We start from the raw sequence: 12,707 nt of genomic DNA on the forward strand, positions 1-12,707 counted from the left end.
GTAAAATGAAAGGGCTGAACTAGATGGCATCTGAGGTCCTTTCCCGCTCTAGCTTTGTGATCTCAGGTTGTCATTACACTCTCTCTTCTTCAGGCTATCCATATTACCAGTCCCTTCTACTAATCCTCACACATCATGAACTCAAGACCCTTTCTCCATCCTGGTTGTCTCTCCCTTAGGTAGTCTTTGGAGTCCTCCTTTCTTCAAATATGACACAGAGAATTGAACACCATGCTCCAGATATGTTGTGCTCAGAGCAGAAGACAGAAAGATGATTATATCTCTAGGCCTCTTCACATAGCCCAAGATCACATTAATATTTTTGTCTGCCCCGGGACCTTGTCAAATCATTTTGAGCTCAATCAAATCTCCAGATATTTTGTAGCCATGCTTCAGTCTAACTTCATTTTTTTTATTTTTGTTCTTGTGAAACTGATTTTTAAAAATCCAAGTGTAAGATTATACATTTATTTCCATTAAATTTTGTCTAATTAGATTTCTTCCAATATTCCAGCCTGATTATAACATTTTTAGATTCTAATCTATCATTTATCATTATATAAATATTTGTGTCTACACCTTCAACCAAATTATGGCTAAATATGTTTAAAATGTTTAAAAGATCAGAGATGGGCATAGATCCCTAGGGCACTCCACTAGAGACCTTCCAAGGTAACATCACACTTAAAAAAACATCTGATCCTGGATCTGGAGCTGGAGGAGGCCTCAGAAGCCTTCTAGTCTAATCCTTTGATTTTACAGATGAAGAAAATGAGATCATAGAGGTTAAGTGATTAATACAAGGTTACAAAGGTAGGCAGTATGAAAACAGAAATTTGAACCCGGGTCTTTGAATCCAGAGCCAATGCTTTTTCTTCCACTGTACCACAGCCGATCATTGAGTCCTGTCTAAATCTAACTGCGATCAGCTAGGTGGTGAAGCAGATAGAGCACCAGGCCTGAGGCAGAAAAAAATCTTCCTGTATTCAATTCTGAATTCAGACACTTAATAACAGTGACCCTGTGCAAATCACTTAATGCTGTTTGCCTCAGTCTCCTCATCTGTAAAATTAGAGAAAGAAAGAACAAACCACTTCAATATCTCTGCCAAGAAGACTCCCAAAGGGGTTTGGAAGAGTCTGACACAATTGAGAATGACTGATCAACAACAACAAATCTAATTGTGGTACCATCTAGTCCATAAATGTCCATCTTTTCCACAAAAATAGTATGAGAGACTGTCATATGCCTTGAAAAAAATCTTGATAAATAGCATCTACAGAACTAGCTCAGTCTACTGGTTTAATAGTCAAATCAAAAAAAGGCCTGGAATGGTCTGGGATGACTTTCTGACTTCTGACATATCCCACTGTCACTCCAGGAACCCTTTTCACATTGGTGAGTTCCTCCCAGGGCCTCCAGTTTGGAGAGGAGCCCAGGCTGTGGGCTATGGACCTCTATTCCCACTTTGGCTCTGCTTCAGAATCTCTGGATGTCATGAGCACCATGTTCCTCCCTCTCCCCATCTCCCATCCTCCATTACCCCCTTCCTCCATTCAGCTCCCTTTTGTGTAATGGCTTCCCTCCATTCCAATATAAACTCTTTGAGGCCAGGGACTGCCTTATTTTATGTTTGCATTTGTATCCCAGGGAGAAAAAGAAAAGTAAAAGTTAGTTTCCAACAACAACAATAATAATAAAAAAAAGAATTAGTATGTAGGAAATATAAGTCACTGTTGCTCTGAGGGGACATAAAAAGATAAATAAGAGGATCCTTTCCCTCAAGTAGCTTAGAATAAAATAATGGGATGTGCAGACACACAGTAAAATGTGGATGTGCTTAATAAATACTTATTGCCTTCCTCTGCCCTGCACATTTTCATTGTTTTTCTCCCTCTGCCATAATTCCTAACATTAGGACTTTCCCTACCCCTACCTTCTACCCTTAGCCTTCACAGCCTCCACTTCAACTCCAAGCCTATATCTTGCAACTTTACAAAATCTTCAAGGCTAAGTTCAGGTTCTATCTTATCTGTGAAGAATTCCACGATCTTCTCTCCCCACAAGAAGTGATCTCTTAGAACTCTCTGGACTACCTTTCTTACCTATCTCCTCATATTATATGTAATAGTGTAGCTGTGTATCTACAGACCTAGTTCCCTGATTCAAGATTTGTTGTTAGAAGTACACTTTCATTTTAACTTTGACCCCAGATCTTTCCTCATACTACCAAGGGATCCTTGGTATCCTGGATAGTAGCTATCCTGATCATCCTGGATTAAATTCCTAGACCACTAAATCTCTAAATTTATTTATTTATTTATAACTTTTTTCCCCAATGACATATAATAACAATTTTTAATCCTTTTTTTATAATTTTAATTTCAACATTCTCTACTCTAGTTCCCTCTCCCTCCTCATTAAGAAAGCAAATAATTTGTAAATCATTAAATTTGAAGAGCAGTCACTCACATAACCATTCTGGGGATGATTCCTCTCCTGCCCACGCTTTCCTCTCTCAGTGGTAGCTCTGTACCATCAATGGTCTCAGCCTAGAAACATTTTTTCTTCTCTCAAAAGATCAGAAACCTCATGGTTTCTGTAATGAGTTTCCTTCTCCACTCTTAGGTTCTCTCAATCAAAGAAAAAGAAATCAAAAGAAAGCTAACAAAGGGAAAAGCAGGAACTAGGACTTGGAAGCCAAGAGCTACAAGCTCTAGCTTTGCATTCTAATTGCTCCTTGTTTAATGATGGCAGGTTAGGGAGTCATTGGTAGGAAGGCATAACTTATTCTAAGCTGCCATGTCAGTGTTAGTAACTGGCATCTATTGACCCGTGGAAGAAAATAATTACTCTCCTAACGCAAACAGAGAGCCCTGGATTTGAAGGCAGAAGACCCTTCCAAGTCTGGCTTCTGATACTTATTACTGGTGTGACCTTGAGCAAGTGACTTTACCCTCTTTGTACAAACTGTAACTAGACCAGGGAGAATGGAGCTTTGCTCCAAGGCAGTAAATTTAAAGCACACTCACATCAGCATCTCAGGGATGACTGATCTTATGTCTACTCTCTTGCAGCAGCAAAGGCTAAATTTTAGAGAAACTTCTTCCTCCTTCAGCAAATTAGAAACCTCATGGTTCCACAGTGTACTTCTTTTTCCATTGGGTCATATTCTAAGAAAGCCTAGCCATTACACTGAGTTTCATTAGCTGCTACGATACCTTGTAGGCAAAATTTGCACAGAATTACAGTATGATGTGGTACAAATTTGGACCCAGGGTCATGCTTAGAACTGGACTTAAAGGTCATATGCAGTCCATTCTTCTCATTTTACAGATGAGAAAACTGAAGCTTAGAGAGATCACTCCCAAGGTCCACAGGTAATAAGTATAGATGTAAGGTTGGCAGGCAGATGCCAACTATATATAAATCTACATATAATACTCTTGATAATCTTTGTGGAAATTTAACATTAATTTGTACCCCTTTTTGGTACTCTAAAACAACCTATTTGATTTTTTTTTTAAACTTTCACCTTCCATTTTAGAATATTTTCTGCCTTGGAATCAGTACTAGGGTATTATCAATTGATTCCTAGGCAGAAAAGAGGTAAGGGCCAGGCAATGGGAGTTAAGTGACTTGCCCAGGGTCACACATCTAGGAAGTGTCTGAGGCCAGATTTGAACCCAGGACCTCCATTTCTAGGGCTGGGTCTCTATCATTCGAGTTACCTAGCTGTTTCCACCCTTTTTTTTTTTTTTTTTTTAAAGAGCAGAAAAAAGTTTGATTTTAAGATTAAAGCTACAAACTTACTTTTTTCCCTCTCTATGAAGGATGGAGACAAGTTCTTTTTTGTCTGTAAACAAGCCTCTTGGATAGTGCAGCAACTAAATAAGCTGGGCAAAGTCAGACAGAAAAAAGTGAACATAGGCTGTGCCACCATTCTAAAGGTTGCATGATTCCTGGCATCCAGAAGATTCTCCGCTTGTCTGCACTGAAGTGGAGTTCTCCAGTCAAAGAGACTTGGAAAAATGATATAAATTGGAGTAGAAGAAGGAAATAGGGTCCTTTTCCTTGGAATCTTGGCCTGAAGAGGTGTGAGGTCTGACTGGAGGCTGTGGCCCACTAAGAGAACAGTCCTCCACACATGGCTGGTACCTTTTCTTTCTCTGGCCTACTTTTTATTATTTAATAAATGATTATAAATTAAGCTAGAGTCTATCAGAGAAATTTAATCATATCTTAAAATACTATGCAAATTTAAAAAAGCATTATATAAATGTCAGTTATCATTATCTATCAGTTATTACTATTGATATTGTTGTTGTTTAGTCATTTTTCAGGCATATCTGACTTTTTGTGAGCCCATCTAGGATTTTCAGATGAGGAAACTGAGGAAACAGGGCTGAGTGACTTGCCCAGGGTCACCCAGCTACTAAGTGTCTGAGGCCAGATTTGAACTCAGGAAGGGAGAATCATCCTGACTCCAGGTCTGGCACTCTATTTACTGTGTCACCTAGATGACTCCCTATTATTATATTAGTAATTATTATTATTGCCACTGCAATAGATTAGAGTTCACTTGGGAGCTATTTGACCCAAAGCAAACCAACCTCTCTGAGATTTGTTCAGTTTCCTCGTCTGTGAAATGAGAATAGTTTTCATATTTGTAGTACCCACCTCACATAGTCATTTTGAGGAAAGCACTTTTTAAAACTTAAGTGAATTACAAAAATCTCATGGAAATTTGGAGTATGTTCAAGGGAGAGATTTCTAGAGTACAGTCCCTATTCCTGACCCCTTAGAGCCCAGAGGAAAACCTGGAGGTAAGGCATACAATTCTTTGAGCTGGAATGATTTTGGATTTCATCTTTATACATATGTATGTTTATGTATACACACATATGGGGAGGCATGCATGTATTTGTAACATATGAATGTACCTCTACTATCTCTCAATCTATCTCTTTAGGATTTTATAAGGCACTCTCTGGTGAGGGAACTCCAGATTAGAAACTGCTCTGCAAATTATGGTCTCAGAGAATTACCTGGAACCAGGAGAGGTGAAGTGACCAGAGCCTCCTAGCCAGGCTGTGTCAGCAGTTCAATTATTTAATGATATCACTAATAACAACTGACATTTATATGGCACGTGAACATTTTCAAAGCACTTTGCAGACATTATCTCATTTAAGCCTCACAATGACCCTGTGAGGTGGGTCCTAGAGATATTGGTTCTTTCCTTGTCCCCTTCTATGCCTCCCAAATATTTCATTTTACAAATGACCAAAATGATGCCTAGAGACAGAAATGATTTATTTTCTCAGAGCCTTACAGCTTATGTTTAGTAGAAAAAACACTAGAACTCAGTTCTTCTTACTAAAATGCTGGGCTTTTGTGGGGAAAGGTAAGGTGCTAGATTGCAATCTCAGGAGTGACATTTTGCCCAAATCCAGTCATGTATTTTTCTCCAGGAGGATGCAAACCTGAGCAGAACACCCAGAGCCAGAGACTCACATCACTATCATTTCCTTTATCCAGGATAAGTTCTAGATTCTTCTAATCTGTGCTCTGGGATTAATACTCAATTAACCCTCAAAATCCCCTGGTTGCTCTACGATGTCTACAGAAACATTTTATGATGCAGAGGGAGCTGGATTGGGAGTTGGAGGACCTGTATTCAAATCCTGTCTATCACTTATTGTGTGATCTTGCATAAAATGGTTGAACTAGATGACCTGTGAAGTCCCTTGCAGGTTCTTTAGCCTGTGACTCTCTGGCACCCAGAGACCATAAGGACTAGTCAGATTGAAGGGACTCCTTGTCACAGGAAGTTCTGCCTAATTAAGGGCTGATCAGCTGCATTAATCTTCCTCCTTGGATTGTGAGTCAGGGCATGCTCCTCTCCTTTGAGTTTTGTCTGTGTCCCAGGAAAGCCTGTGCTTTGGCTTGAGTCTTAAAATTCCATATCATTGATATTCTATGTTGGAAGAGACACTTGGGAATCTTGTAAATTTGCTCTATTCCTCAAGTCTGCTTAAATGTAACAATTTTAAAAATGGCAAATTTAACATAGAAGATCTCTTTGATGGAGTGGTTTTTGTTTTTGTTTTTTGGTGAGCGATAATGATGCATTCATTCATTCCCTGAGGCAGTGGGCCAGAGTAACTAGATATCTGGCTTCCTGGGGCAAATTAAATTGAACTTGGGTGGGTGAGGGTCTAATAGGCTCTGTTACATGGCTGAACTACACTGAAGACAGAGGTCATAGGAGTTGAGGAAATTAAGAAATTTGGGGACCAGAAGTGTGTCCAGAAAGGAGAAGGGATTGAGTTGGAGATGAAGACTGAGTCTTATTGGGGATGAGGGAGTAGTAACCTAGAAGTCAACATCATGAGAGTCACAAGGATATGGACAAGATAGAGTTAACATTAAAAGAGAAGAGATGGGTGCTAGGTCATAAAACAAGTAGAGGGTATGACAATGACCATGAGTGTTCCAACTCCTCCTTCTGGCCCTGTGATTCAGGTGGTATAAGAGAAGGAGAAGCCAGCTCTGGAGAAGCCTTGTTTGAAGGAGTTATCAAGGAAAATCTAAGTGTCAGAGTCCCAGAAGATGAAAGATCTGTGAGAAATTGATGTAACATTATTGACTAAGAGCTGGAAGGGAAATGGATGTCATCTACTTCAATTCCTTCATTTTGCAAGATGAGGCAACTGGGACTCAGAGAGGTCAATTGATTTGCCTATCATCACATAGGTAATAAAATGGCAGAGGCTGGATTTTGAACTCAGATCTTCCGACTCCAATTCCAACTATCTTCTCATTATACTACTACAGAGGGGTGCTTGTAAAGTTCTTGGTTCTTAGATAGAGTGCTAGGCCTGGAGTTGGGAAAGGCTAAGCTCAAATCCAGCCTCAAACGCTTATCATCTATTTGACCCTGGGCAAATCACTTAACTCTGTTTGTCTCACTTTCCTCATCTATAAAATAAGCTGCAGAAGAAAATGGCAAATCACTCCAGTCAAGAAAATCCCAAATAACCACAGAGGAAGACTCTTCTTAATGCAAGGGAAGAAAGAGAGGGAGCTCTTGAGGGAGGGAATCTGAATGTGGCAGCAGTTGCCCTTGACTGATAATCCTCCTACTCAGTTGATTCTGGACCAATCTCAGGTCCCTGGGCCAGTCAGTTCCCTTGGGTTACAGGGAGGGAGAACACAATCTACCCAGACCTGAGGGAAAGGAATCCTTAGAATGAGCTGTATTGGCCATAGGACCTTGAGGAGGAGGAATAGCCCAGGGCTTTGCCTCTTGGAGGAGGCTGGGGACATTACCTGGCTGTCCTCACTCACCCTGCCCCACAGTGGTCAGCATCTGGAAGGTAGCCCCAGTCACTCCATGTTAGTCTTGGCTCCTTCTCCAACTGCACAGTTGTTACTGCCCAGAGGTACTGTCCCCTGGTGCTGGGGAGAGCCCTAGAAATGCCCTACAGAGAGGGTTGTTACTCTTCCATTGGAGCCATGATGTAGTAGATAGAGAGCTGGAGTTAGGAAGATCTGGATTCACATGCCACCTCTGAACCTTACATTGTTCTGGGCAAGTCACTTACCTTTTCCATGCCATGGTGTGGTCCTCTGTAAAAAATGGGGGTGGGGAGTTTAGACTAGATGGCTTGTGAAGTTCCTTCCAGCTCTCAGTCTCTGACCGCTGCTATCTAGAACAATGTCTTCTTGACCACATCATTCTTCTGGCATAAGAGAACATCGACCTTGAGCCTCAATGATGAAATACATGTTTTCAAATCCCCCTGTTCTAACAGCAGCCCAGGGTGCATTTCTGAATATTCTCCAGGCTTGTTTGTGTTTGCCCAAAAATAAAGTCTTGAGTTTGAGAGCTTGTCTGTCTCCACTCTCCATCATATATCTATTCTGGGCTTTCCCTCCAAGAGGCAAAGGTAGCTATAGTTTGGTCCAGTCTGATTCAATCCTTCTCCCCTCCTTACAAATCTCTCTCACAAATCTGAAATACGCAGGGTTCATGGAGGGAAAACTATTGGAATGTTTATGGTGCAGGGAAATGTGCAGGTCAGAAATGAGAACACATTCCTTATTCTCCCCTGCAGTCTGTCTTGACTTCCATCCCTTTTAGAGTCAAGAGAAAGGAGAGTTATGTTTCCCTATGAATATTGAAGAAGCCCAAGACAACAAATCACCAGAAAAGACAGAACAATGGGATTCATTTAGCAACTTTACCATCCTGGCTGAGGCTACATCATTTTTTGTAATTTAAGTTTGCAACTCACGGAAACAGTATAGGTCCTTGGAGTCCATATGTTATGAGAAGCTATTATTGAGCTAAAAATGTGGCTTGGCAGAGTAGATGGAGAGCTCAAAGCCAAGATGTCCTGGGTTCAAATCCCATCCCTGTCACATCCTGGTTGTGTGAGCCTGGTCTGGTTCCCTCATTTCTCAGAGCTCTAGGCAACTCTCTAAGACCATTAGTTATAGGGAAAGTTATTTTTTTCCCAGATTACATGTCAATATAATTTTTAAATAATTGTTTTCTGACATTTTGTCATTCTTGTTCTTTCCTTCCCCCCTTTATTTCCCCTCTCTGAAATAGCAGGTAATATGATATAGGTTGTCCATGTGTTATCATACAATATATATTTCTATGTTCATCATGTTGTGAAAGAAGACATTTATCTCTTACGCTAGAGAAAAATTCAGAGAGGAAATAAAGTGAAGAATGATGTGTTTCCATCTGCATTCTGACTGTCAGTTTTCCTTCTTTGGTGGTGGAGAGCCTTTCTTGTTATGAGTCCCTTGGAGTCAGTTATCCTGGGTTCTGGCATTGCTGATCATAGCTAAGTCATTCCACAGGGAAGGCTCTGATCTATATTCATAGAATTTCCTCACCTGAGAGTGCACAAAAACCAATAAATTCATCGGTCTCTATGCCTATGCCTATGCCTATCCCTATCCTCAGGACAAACACCTACTAGTGCTATGGCTAATCCCAAATACTCTGGAAAATGACTGTGAGGTAAACTAAGATTGTTCCGTTAATCCCAGTGCCCTACCCTCACTTGAATTCCTTTTTTTTTATACTTAATGAGAAGTTTTTGGGACGTTCCTTGGGGTGGGAAGGTCACCAGAGTAGGAGTCCTTAAAGATTTGGATCTGAATTCTAGCTCTACCATCAGAACTCAACTCAGTTTCCTAATCTGTAAAATGAAGATAAGAATAATGGGGTACTTAGTTTGGAGGATGTTCCAAAACTCTTAATGCAGTTTTGTTTAGTCATTTGGCTGTTTGACTCTCTGTGATCCTGTGGACCAGAGCATGACAATATTGTTCATGGAAATTTCTTGGCAAATATTCTGGAGTGGTTTGCACTCGTTTCTCCAGTGGATTAAGGCAAACAGAGGTTAAGTGATTTGCTCAGGAGTACACAGTTAGGAAGTATCTAAGGTCACATTTGAACTCGGCTCTTCCTGACTCCAGGCCCAGGGCTCTATCCACCAAGTCACTTAACTGCTTCCTAGGGCAGCTTTAATAGCTTAAAAGTGAACTTAGATTTTTGGGACACCCTGTATATGCATAATTTCACTTAAGCCTCTAACAGCTGTGAGGTAGGTTCTATGTGTTTTCTAGATAAGGGAGGCAGAATGGTACAATCAAATGAGCACTGGATCTAGAGTGAGAAGGCCTTGTTTTGGAAACTTGCCTTTCTCTGACACTTACTAGAAGTATGACTATGGCCAAGTCACTTAACACGCTCTATTTTAGCTCATAAATCTGTGGCTTCTAATTCAATAAATGAGGAAACCAAGATTAAGAAAAGTTGAACATAGTGCCTGGCACAAGAAATGTTTATTGAAAAATATGATTAAGTGACTTGCCATGGCTATATGCCTATTAAGTTTTAGAGGCAGGATTTGAACCTGGATTTTCCTGACAACTTTAGATTCCAAACCTTTATGACGACCTTTATGCCACTGACCAACTAAGGTAATAGATGTTACAGAACCTTTGTGAAATGAAATGCTAGAAGGTTAGAACCAGAAGAAACTCTAAAGATGACCCAGCCCAGCATCCTCACTTTACAAATTAGGAAACCCAAGGTTGAAGAAGAATAAAGAAAACCTGAAGTGATATTCCTAAGGTCTCTCAGCTGGTAAGGGGATGAGAAAGGAGTAGAATCTAGATCCTCATCCAGTGATCTCCTAGCCACACCATACACATCATGCCCTAGAGGATTATTTTTACTGTTGTAGCTACAAGGGGGATAATAATAGTTGTTGTGAGGATACAATGAGGGAATATTTTTAAAGTGTGTAGCCCAGAGTATGTACTATATAAATGCTTATTCCTTTACCTGCCTAGTTTATGAACTCTACTGAAATGCAGGGCAGCTAAGTGGTAGAGTAGATAGAGTACCTGGTCTGGAATCAGAAAGATTTGAGTTCAAATTAAGCCTCAGACATTTACTAGCTATGTTACCCTGGGCACTTAACCTGGTTTGCCACTGGAGAAGGAAATAGCAAACTACTTCAGTATCTTTGCCAAAAAAACTCCCCCTCCCAAAAGGGGGTCACAAAGAGTCAAACTAGGCTAAAGGAGTAGTAAATAACAACATTGCCTATATACATATACATATATATATAATATATTATATAATATATAATAATAAATATATACATTTATTTATGCGGATATAATTTTTAATCTATTACAATAATCAACATACTTGATGAACTATTTGCAGAAGAATAAGTTCAAATACCATCTACTCTATAAATATTACATATGTAAATTAGTCTAGAATGAACATATAATGAGAAAGATTAAACATCATAGAATCCTTTCTACATCTTAGGGGTTAGGTGAACAGCCTTCCTGTTATCTGGAAAATCCACATACAATTTTTCTGCCTTCCCTTAGTACCAGAGAAGAAGTCTGAGTTTCTTCTTTTTCTTTTATGGGGTATTTACAGAACCTTATTGTAAAATTTGGGTTAAGTACAGGTATCATGGGGGCAAACTAACTTTTTATTTACTTTAACTTTAAAAAAGAAATTGTTTANTATATATATATATATATATATTTAACTACGACACAGTGAAGCTGTAATAAGTGAACTGTGATATGGTGAGGAATGACTGTACATATATTTTATATATTTCTGAGTTTCTAAACTTTTTCTGTGTTGTCTGAGGCTTCCACAAAACTTTCCCAAACCCTTCCCATTTAATTTCTTATGCTGACCCACGATACATCAAAACTGCAATGGGGAAAGTCATGATATGGAAGGGATACCTACATTTCCTTCAAAAATGTGGGGTGGGGGGCAGCTGGGTAGCTCAGTGGAGTGAGAGTCAGGCCTAGAGACAGGAGGTCCTAGGTTCAAACCCGGCCTCAGCCACTTCCCAGCTGTGTGACCCTGGGCAAGTCACTTGACCCCCATTGCCCACCCTTACCACTCTTCCACCTATGAGACAATACACCGAAGTACAAGGGTTTAAAAAAATGTGGGGTGTCCTCTCCCACCAATAAACACACCATCCATAGGAGAGTGAAATACAGAAGGAACAAAGATGAAGGGACAGGCACATGTAGAATTTTGTAGATGCACGTGTAGAAGGACAGCTTTGTCCTCAAATGCTGCAAAGCTGCTGATGTTGTGCTCTGGTGATATTATCTTTCTGCTTCTGATGGGCCTACTTCCCTTGAATGTGGCATGTAGCCTTACATTAAAATGAGAGAAGAAAATATCTGTGAAGAGGAAAGAGTTGGCAGGGAAGATAGAGGTTTGGCAGAGGTCTAATTTCCTATAAGAGGAGGCTGAGGCAAAGGAGAGAGCTAGAAAATGAATAATGGGCCCCAGACTGGGTAAGATGATGTGAAAGCTCAGCAATCAGAACCCAGGGTCCTAGAGGAAGGAGTCCAATTTCCAGTGGAAGGAGGCTGAGGAAGGGGTCAGAGTATGGGCAATGTGGCTTAAAGGGACTGGAAAGGTTCCTGGAGTATTAATGGCTAACAGTTGATTGTGTTACCCATCTTACATGATTGTTTGCATTTGAATTTTGGACACCTTATCTCCAAGGAATAAGTAGGGTTGATATTTCGGATTAATAGAGAAGATGGAGGAATAGGGTTTGTCTTTTATGCTTTACAAGTATTATCTCATTTGATCATCACAGTGCTTTGCACAGTGGCAGTATCATAGTGAATGAAGTTTATCTGAGGCATGATTATTGCTAATTGAAAACTCATTTGATCATCACTACAACCTTGTGAGGTAGGTGCTATTAATATTCCCATTCAATAGTTGAGAAAACTGAGTCAGATAGCAGTTAAATGACTTTTGTAGGGTCATGCAACTAATAAGTATTTGAGTCCATATCTGAACTCTAGTTCTCCTATCTCTAGAAGCAGTGCTCTTCATGGTGCCATCTAGTTGCTCCTAACAGATTTTTATAAAACAAAGTATTTTTGAGATGGAAATTAGAAATAAAGAAGAATTTAGTTGAAAAAATGGAAGGAATACTCATTCAGGTTATTCAGCAAATATTTATTAAGTGCCTGCTGTATGCTTGGCATTGTGATAAGTGCTAGGGATACAAAGAAAAGCTAAATAAATAAACAGATGAATAAACCCTCCCCTCAAAGAACTTATAATCTATTAGAGACATTCAGGCATG

The 12,707-nt window shown here is 39.9% G+C and overlaps 1 pseudogene; it reads left to right on the plus strand.

Annotated features, from left to right (window-relative positions):
* The first annotated feature begins 12,206 nt into the window (after positions 1 to 12,206).
* On the plus strand, positions 12,207 to 12,338 carry LOC123238573 (annotated as a pseudogene).
* Positions 12,339 to 12,707: the final 369 nt, after the last annotated feature.

This window comes from Gracilinanus agilis, chromosome 2 (assembly GCF_016433145.1).
Source record: "Gracilinanus agilis isolate LMUSP501 chromosome 2, AgileGrace, whole genome shotgun sequence".
In the NCBI taxonomy this organism is placed as follows: Eukaryota; Metazoa; Chordata; class Mammalia; order Didelphimorphia; family Didelphidae; genus Gracilinanus; species Gracilinanus agilis.